A 9,562-nucleotide genomic window follows, 5' to 3' on the forward strand; every position below is an offset into this window, starting at 1 on the left:
CAATAAAAAGGGCCGGGTGCACCTGCTCGACGCCATTTACACTCTCTATCTGGGTGCATCTGTGTAGTGTTAATGTAGGCATGAGGGCCTGGGGCCTGCAACATCACATTCCCCAGGAACGGAGGTGACAAAATGGCATCCGGAATACGACAACCAATCATACAGGGTCCATGACTTTGGGGGGCACAGACATGGTGGCACTGGATACATTGCGCCCGGCACCGGCACACCGCCACGGGACGATGACTTTGGGTGCACTGAGGTAGGGGCACCTTAAGTGCTGAGTGGGTGTGCAGCCTGCGATGATGCCCTGTCCCGGCAGTTCGAACTGCTCAGGATTTATGTGCCCTGCTGGACAGCTGTGCAGACCAGAGCCAGCGGGCAGCGCGGGCCTACAGCCACGTGGAGTCACATCCCGGATCACAGAGTTAGTGGCACCTCAAGTGCTGAGCGGGTGTGCAGCCTGGGATGATGCCGGGTGCACTGGTATGTCCTCTGCCACGGCGAAATCAAGTCCCAGAATCAAATGTGAGTCCTGGTGGCCTAGAGAGCGGGGCTGCATGATGTGGAGGGTGCCATGTTACAAGGGCCCCGGCCTTGGGGCTTGCACCGGCAAGTGGTGGGCCCTCATTGCGAAACGCCGCTGACGGAAGGTGAGCAGTGAGGGTTGGGTGCGCAGGGGTTGGCATGCACCGCTGGGTGGCGGGAGGAGCTGGGGTGCAGCTGCCTGGGTGCACAGGGGCGGGCATGCACTGCTGGGCAACGGAAGGGGCTGGGATGCAGCTGCCTGGGTGCGCAGGGGCGGGCAGGCGATGGTGTTGTGTGCAATTGTATGTACTCTGCCATTCATGTATCTGGACTCTGTTTCAGATGTGGGACCTGGTGAACTGCACTGCATACCAGCACGTGGTTGGAGACACATCATCGTCAGCAGGTGAGCAGTGAGGCCTGGGTGCGCAGTGTCGGCACTCTCTCTCCCTGTCCCTCTCTTCTTTTTTCTGCATCTTTCTCCCCCTCTCAGTACGTCTATATCTCTCTCTCCCTCTCTGTCTGTCTTTCTCTCTCAACCCCCTCTCTGTACGTCTATCTTTCTCTCTTCCTCTCTGTCCGTCTTTCTCTCTCTCCCCCTCTCTGTACGTCTATCTCTCTCTCGCCCTCTCTGTCCGTCTTTCTATCTGTTGTTCTTCAGATGTGGCTCTGGCCTGGGCTCCCTTTTCTGGTGCAGGTTGTGGTCTGACTGTACACCAGGTCAGAGCGTGTGTTAATTTCCTGCTGCTAACGCGCTTTATTGCATGTTTTGTGGTATTATGGCTGATCTGGCTGGTCGTTGAGAATGTTGCAAAGTGGTGCTGTCACAGCTTTTTGCACTGGAATGCCTACTCTGCTTCTCATTAGCGATAGTTGGGTGGTCACCTCTGGCGATGTTTTTTGCGGCTTCTATCGCAGGTAAACTGGTGCTGTGGGCTGTAATCACCAGCTTGTGAATGGGGGGATAAATTTGTCGGAGTCGCGACAAATTTATCGCCCCATTCACAAGCTGGTGATTACAGGCTCGATAAAGTGCCGATAATTTGGCGATAACTCCTTGAGAATATGCCCCCAAATCCTTTGCTTCATTGTTGAACTCAAGAAGTGAGAAGGCTCCTGCGTGTAGTGAGAGGTAGTTCCACGCTCTAGGAGTGATGTAAGTAAAGACTTGACTTCTGAATCTGGTTTTCTGTAGCGTGCAGTGTGTGCAAGTGGGGGTCTGATCGAGTTGGTGGGGCAGGTAGGCTGTAAAAGGAGATGTGACTGTTCAGGTAGGCCAGTTGTGCAGTGCTTTGAAGGAGTGAGCGAGGAGTTTGAACTGTGCGTTCTTGTGTATCAGGAGCCCGTGGATCAGCTTCAGATGCGGGCAGTGGTAGAAGTGGGCGGGGTCGGAAGGGCACGGCGGGCCCCTACTTTTAAAAATGATTTCAGTCCGTTCCCCTACTTTTTTTTCAAGAAAGCATCTCAGGACGGCAAAAATAGTCCTACTTAAACACGATAACTTTTTCATTCAGCTACCAGGGGCGGCTCGCACTTCTCTGTTGAACTCCAGAGGCTGCAGCAGCCCCTCCCTGAGCTCTCACAGACTGAGGGCAGGCTCATTGTCATTCCGATTGAGGCTGATTTTCCCTTTCGAGTGACAATGCGCCTGCCTTTAGCATATCAATGAGGTCAGAGTTAGTGATTACAGAGGAGATTTCCCCAAACAGAGTACTCTGGGTAACTTGCCCATTTGTGTAATTTGTCCATGTTGTACACAGAGTGAACAGGGCAGGAGCAGTGACGGGACATAGGAGGCGACAGGAAAGGAGAGGTGATGGGGAAGGAGAGTTGACTGGGCAGGCGTAGTGACAGGGCAGGAGAGGTGACAGGGCAGGAGAGGTGACAGGGCAGGAGAGGTGACAGGGCAGGAGCCGTGACGGTACAGGAGAGGTGACGGGACAGGAGAGGTCACGGGGCAGGAGCAGTGACGGGGCAGGAGCGGTGACGGGACAGGAGCAGTGATGGGGCAGGAGAAGTGACAGGGTAGGAGAAGTGACAGGGCAGAAGAATTGACAGGGCAGGAGAGGTGACAGGGCAGGAGCGGCGACGGGGCAGGAGCGGTGACGGGGAAGGAGCGGTGACAGGACAGGAGCAGTGACCGTCAGGAGCAGTGACGGGACAGGAATAGTGACGGGACAAGAGAGGTGACATGGCAGGAGAAGTGACAGGGCAGGAGAATTGAAAGGGTAGGAGAGGTGACGGGGCAGTAAAGTGACGGGGCAGGAGAGGAGACTGAGCAGAAGCAGTGACAGGACAGGAGCAGTAAAGGGACAGGAAAGGTGATGGGGCAGGAGAGGTGGCAGGGCAGGAGAGGTGACAGGGCAGGAGAATTGACAGGGCAGGAGAGGTGACCGGGCAGGAGAAGTGACCCAGCAGGAGCAGTGACGGGACAGGAGCAGTGACGGGACAAGAGAGGTACAAAACACAACAGTTAGAAAGAGGGTCCAAGGGCGAGATTAACGACCCACATCTAGACACATGCCCCAACCAATTGTACTAACAACAAACAATGTCTAGGGGTCAGAGAAAGAAAAAGAAAGTCATCTATGAGAACCATCCAAGACACAACTAATTACTAATGGAATTGGAAAACCCCAATCATGTATATAAGAGTGACAAAATAAGTGGGCAAATCTTAAGGGTATGGGAAAAATATTCCCATCAGTTGCCGCTCTGTATCGCCCTTTTACATCATATGGGTTCTCCTTTCCCAGGAGAAAATGTCCACAGCCTACAGATGTTGTTGTGGCTGAAACGTAACCACTGAACTGTATGTGAACAAATGGGTGGTACAGACAATTATAGTGTGAGTGGTAACTGAATAGCAGTGCAAAGTGAACGTGAAAAAATTATTAAAATTGGATAGAACTGTGTAGAAGACAAATTTTAATAATTTCTCTCAGTTCGCCCAAATCTAAAAAATGTGTGACATACTAACAGATTTAATATAATATCTGTTCGCAATAGGGGTCGACATGTTTCAGCATCCGTGGAAATTATACCGCTGCTTTCATCAGGACCGGAATGGTTGCTACTGCTTAATAGTGGAAATAAAAATTATATCACCTGTAGATTCCAGGTTCTTCTAAGTTACTTAATCCACCACAATACCATTAGGTGTGGGGATAGGGCATCACCCCACCTGGCTGCAGCTCAGGTCAGAGGAGCACCGCTCTTTCCGTCGGTGTCTCCCAGCGTCCTTCTGCGCTGTCTGGGGAGGACAAGAGAGGTGACAGGAAAGGAGGTGAGGGGGCAGGAGAAGTGACCGGGCAGGAGAAGTGACAGGGGAGGAGAGGTGATGGGTCAGGAGCAGTGACGGGACAGGAGAGGTGACAGGAAAGGAGAGGTGATGGGACAGGAGAAGTGATGGGACAGGAGAAATGATGGGGCAGGAGTGGTGATTAGGAATCAGCAAGAGGGGTAACCGGGCAGGAGCAGTGAACGGATAGGGGCAGTGAACAGATAGGGGCAGTGAACGGAAAGGGGCAGTGAATGAAAAGGGGCAGTGAACGGATAGGGGCAGTGAACGGATAGAAGATGTGAATGGGGCAGGAGAAGTGATCGGGCAGGAGCGGTGATCGGGCAAGAGCAGGAGTGCTGACCAGCCAGAAGCAGGGAACGGGCAGGAGCGGTGACAGAGCAGGAGCGGTGACGGGGCAGGAGCAGTGACGGGGCAGCAGAAGCGAGGGGACAGGAGCATTGATGGGGCAGGAGCAGTGATGGAGCAGAAGCAGTGATGCGGCAGGAGCCGTGATGGGCCAGGAGCAGTGACGGGGCAGGAGCAGTGACGGGGCAGGAGCAGTGATGGAGCAGAAGCAGTGATGCGGCAGGAGCCGTGATGGGCCAGGAGCAGTGACGGGGCAGGAGCAGCAATAGCAAAGAAGAGGCAACTGGAAAAGAGAGGCTACAGGAAAGGAGTGGTGACGGGGCAGGAGAGGTGACGGGGCAGGAGAGGTGACAGGGCCGGACAGGTGACAGGGCAGGAGAGGTGATGAGGCAGGAGTTGTGATGGGGCAGGAGTGGTGATGGGGCAGGAGTGGTGACAGGGCATGAGAGGTGACGGGCAGGAGAGGTGACGGGGCAGGAGAAGTGATGGAGCAGGAGTGGTGATTAGGCATGAGCAGGAGCGGTGACCGAGCGGGAGCGGTGAAAAGACAGGAGAGGTGAATGGGGCAGGAGCAGTGAATGGGGCAGGAGCAGTGAACGGGGCAGGAGAAGTGACCATTGCAGGAGAGGTGACCGGGGCAGGAGAGGTGACCGGGGCAGGAGAGGTGATGGGGCAGGAGAAGTGACGGGCAGGAGAAGTGACAAAGCGGGAGAAGTGATTAGGCATGAGCAGGACCGGTAACCGGGCAGGAGCGGTGAATGGACAGGAGCAGTTAACGGGCAGGAGCAGTGAACGGGCAGGGGCAGTGAATGGGGCAGGAGCAGTGAACTAGTCAGGAGCAGTGAACGGGGCAGGAGTAGTGAATAGGACAGGAGCAGTTAATGGAACAGGAAAAGGGACAGAGCCGGAGAAGGCGACGGGGCAGGAGAAGGCGACATGGCAGGAGAGGTGACGGGGTAGGAGAGGCGAGATGATGGGGTGACGGTAGGAGAGGTGACGGGGCAGGAGAGTTGACGGAGTAGAAGCAGTGATTAAGCATGAGCAGGAGCAGTGACCGGGCAGGTGGTATTATGGACAGGAGCGGTGAAAAGACAGGAGCGGTGATGAGGCAGGAGAAGTGACGGGGCAGGAGAAATGATGGGCAGGGGAATTGATGAGGCAGGAGCGGTGATCGAGCAGTAGCAGTGAACTGGCAGGAGCGGTGAACGGGCAGGAGTGGCGACGGGGCAGGAGCGGTGACGGGGCTGGAGAAGTGATGGGGCAGGAGCCGTGATTAGGCATGAGCAGGAGCGGTGAATGGGTAGGAACAGTGAACAGGCAGGAGCAGATAACGAACAGGAGCAGTGAACAGACAGCAGCAGTGAACGGACAGGAGCAGTGAACGGGCAGGAGCAGTGACGGGGCAGGAGCAGTGACGGGGCAAGGGAAATGACAGGGAAGGAGTGGTGACGGGGTGGAAGTGACAGGGCAGGAGAAGTGACTTGTACTTATGTTCCTTGCCTATTTATGTATATACTATTGCATGACATCTACTGATGTGTCTGCAAAGCATGCCTGTTGCCCCAAATTTTTGTCCTGAATTTTGACCTCCTGTCCTGAATTTTTGTCCTGAATTTCGACCCCTTGTCCTGAATTTTTACTCTCACCATTCTGAATTTGCACCCCTGCCAGTTGGCTACCCTACTCTGCAGTGCCCTCGACCTCCTCCCCTTCCCTTCTATCTAGGGGCCTGCAAAGCAACACTGAAAGGGCCATAAGTCTTAGGTTAGCGCGAAAACTACTACCTCTGATGGCCCTGCTACTGCCGCGATTCATAATTCATCTTGGATTCAGGCAGACTGACAGACACCACTTGGAAAAGAAGATAAGGGATTCATGGCTTGCTGTAAATCTGATATCCACCCATCCTGAACTGGAAAATGGGAGGACGGTGGCTGCTGTATCAGAGGCCCTCCGCTGGTCGATGTACCCACAGCTAACCCAGCCCCACCAGCCTCTCCTGGACATGTGTCTGTGTGCCTGCCCAGAGGTCCCCAGTCCCTCCTTTACAGCTCTGCTCTTTTCCCTGCACTGGGGCCAGCAAGAGGAGCCTGGACTACCTCTGACCTCCATGCTCTTAAACAAATATCAAGTAAAGTGAGAAAAAGAAATAATACCCACTGCATTTGTTTTTAAATACTTGGAAAATTTCATATGTCTTATCAGCTGCTTCAGTGGGTACTGCTTTCTGTTCACTTCCCGAATGAAAGGACACTTGAATACATATGGCCTGGCAGTTCGGGCTGGACTGTTCCCACTGGGCGCAGGATCGGGACTGATTTGCATAGGGCTGGGTTCAAACTAGAATGGCATGATGAGAAAAAAAACAATGGATTTAGGCATAGATCTCTGTACTGGGGTGAATGTATGACATTGTTCTGCATTCTGTCCATCAATTGTTCTTTTTGAATTTGTCACCCCGAGTGGGACAGGTATTCTCAGACGAGGGTCCCGACTCTCTATGCCTCTGGAATCAAGCTATCCTGGCTGAAGAGGGGTGAAAGCCTGAAACCGGTCCTAGGATGCTTGTTTTCAGTCCAGGGAGGACCTGGCTTGGCAGATCGGGCTGGACTGTTCCCATGTGGCACAGGGTCAAGACTGATTTGCATATGGCTGGCTCCAAACTGGAATGGCATGGTGAGCAAAAAACGATGGATTTAGGCCCAGATCTATGTACTGGGGTGAATGTTTGACATTGTTCTGCATTCTGCCCACCAATTGTTCTTTTTGCTATATTATGATTAAGCAGCTAGCTGGCTGACATGAATGTGAAGGAGCCTTTGTGGGTTTCCGTGAGTCTAGATTCTCCTGAAGAGTCCCTTTCTCTTCAGAGCCCTGCTTAACACATGTGTACAGGAGGAGCCCTGTATTCATGATCTCAATGTTTGAGACAAAAAATACTCCTGGATTTCTGAACCATGAGAGTAAAAGCATTAAGGTAACATGTTGTTCCTGCTTATATTTCGCACGCTTTACATAAACTGCATTTCCTATGAGTGTTTGCTTTTTCCTGAATTAAACCTCAAATAAACATGTTTATCCATTGTTTGAATTAACCTATTTGACGCTCATGACGAGCTCGTCCTAACGGCCATGGAACGCCCACGCGGGGCTAATTCCCCTCCTGTGCAGGGCGTTCCATTGAGTGGGCGGAGTCAAGACGAGCTCAGCTCGTCATGAGCACAGCTCCACTGTGCAGCATGACGAGCTTAGCACGTCAATAGTACCGCAGCGCCGCGCGCGGCCCCCTTCCTCCACACGTTAGCCCCGCGGTGAAGGGGTTAAATAACGGTATGAGCTGTAACTGGTCAGTGAAATGCTAAACATACTAAAAATTATGGGGCATATTATCAAGGACAGGCGATACATTATCGCCGCTTTTATCGGCAGGAAACTGCCGATAAAGCGGCGATAATGGCCTTGATAATATGCCCTATGAATTCCAATCGAAGCCCATGTCAGATTTGTTCACATCTAACATGGGCTTCGATTGGAATTCATAGAGCATATTATCAAGGCCATTTACCTCCGCTTTATCGGCAGTTTCCTGCCGATAAAAGCGGCGATAATGTATCGCCTGTCCTTGATAATATGCCCCTATGTTTGCTATTTCTAGCCACGCCTCTGACTCCGCCCACTGATTCAATCTTCGGTTATTCCGGCCCCCTGATCCTCCATCCACAGTTCCCCTACTTTTTTCCCCCCACTTCGACCACTGGAGACGGGTGATGCGAATGCTGTTGGGGAGGCTGAGGGTGAGTCTGGCTGCCGGGTCTGAATGGTTTGCGGTCTTCTGGTGAGCTGCTCGCTGATTCGGGTGTAGAGGGTGTCCCCCTGGTCCCCCTTGCTGATAACAAGGGTGTGAGTGACAATTCTGTGGGTTGTTGAGTCTTGAACATTAAAACATTACATGCGTGTTCCTCCATCAGCAAGCAGGAAATAGTGAATTATGACTTTCAAGATAAACGTCACCACAGAACAGAGTACAATTCAGCTATTTATAAAGAAAGAAAATACCCTATAAACAGAAACATGGACACACAGCGCCAGGCAACTTTCTAAAGCAACCTTTAGTGAAATCAAATTAAACAAACAAGCATTGCCACACTCTTGCACACGTAGAAACCTGTAGTGTTGTGGCTCGTTAATGTCTTTTTGCCCGCAGTCCACATAAGACACTCCTTGTTTTCTCCTCTTCAAACAAGCAGTGCAAAACCCCAAAGAGAGGAAGGTGACGTTTCCTACTCCCTTTCTAGGTAAGAGGAGCAGGGTGGCTCGAGGCCGGGCATCTTGTGTAAGTTGGGCATTTTTATTTTCCGGAGCAGAGCGTTGGCAGTGACCCGTCTGTCTCTCCTGGAGCAGAGACGCTCGCGGCCCACCTGCTCTCACCACTGGCAAAGCCATAGTACTCCTGCACCCGGAGCAGAGCGCTGGGAGTGACTCCAGTCTGTCCCTCCACTCAGAGGCATGAAGTTCGCCCGCGTTGTACCTTCCTATAAAGCCGGATATTTACTACTCCCATCCGCATACTCCTGCAGAGGGAAGGGGGGCTTGGGGGGGTTCCACCGAGACGTGTTCGCGAGTCCGGGCTCGCAGCCGCCTGGGGTGAACTTGGACGTGACGTTTGTTGTGAGCAGGGTGCAAAGGGTCAGAGGTCAGGCAGCTGAGGCGGTGACATTTGTAAAGTGAGCTGTGGTAACTTGAACAGTGGCCGGGGGGGGGGGGGGGACTGGCCGCCTGGATAATCAGCCAGGCCCCCCTGGCGCACTGAGGGCTGCTCGTCCCTGCGGGGACAGGGCGCTTATAGCCGCCCCTCTATTTACATGCTGGTGGGATTGGACAGGGCGCTTATAGCCGCCCCTCTATTTACATGCTGGTGGGATAGCTCAGCGGGTTGAGCACCTGGGCGTGTCTGTGAGTTCGAGTGTGTGACGTGCAGTTCACAGCTTCAAATCCCCGTCAAGCTAACTTGGCCTTTCATCCTTCTGGGGTCGATGACGTAACTACCCCTCCCTCGTCTGTGTAACAGTCACTCCTACTCTGAAAGTATCATGGACTCTTCAGTTTGTAATCCCGGTTGTGTGACGGCCTATGGCTGAGGTCAAGAGAGGGTGACTCAGGAGCGGCCGGTGCACCCACCGGGAGGGGGCGCCTGGAGCTCAGTATCCTCACAGCATCAAAGCATCGCCCGGATGGAGTGACCCCCGGCTCCCCAACAGGGGGGAGAGGGTTGAGCCCGCTTTCCGAGAGCACCCGAAGGTATGCAGCAACTCTGAGGTCAGTGTGACTCTGCCAGTGACACCCCCCCCCCCTGCATTTATAATTATTGATGATTCTGAATCCATA

At 53.2% G+C, this 9,562-nt stretch overlaps 1 protein-coding gene across 2 annotated transcripts in view; it reads left to right on the top strand.

Annotated features, from left to right (window-relative positions):
- Window positions 1–9,137: 9,137 nt before the first annotated feature.
- LOC147666511 (N-acyl-aromatic-L-amino acid amidohydrolase (carboxylate-forming)-like) overlaps window positions 9,138–9,562 on the top strand; it is a 244,627-nt gene continuing 244,202 nt past the window's right edge. The window contains exon 1 of one of the 2 annotated variants that reach the window (XM_086949020.1): window positions 9,138–9,493. The gene's annotated coding sequence lies outside the window, so the exon portion shown is untranslated. The remainder of the gene's footprint in view (window positions 9,494–9,562) is intronic. The other variant, XM_086949022.1, reaches the window with a different exon arrangement.

Source organism: Lissotriton vulgaris, unplaced genomic scaffold (assembly GCF_964263255.1).
Source record: "Lissotriton vulgaris unplaced genomic scaffold, aLisVul1.2 SCAFFOLD_440, whole genome shotgun sequence".
Classification (NCBI taxonomy): domain Eukaryota; kingdom Metazoa; phylum Chordata; class Amphibia; order Caudata; family Salamandridae; genus Lissotriton; species Lissotriton vulgaris.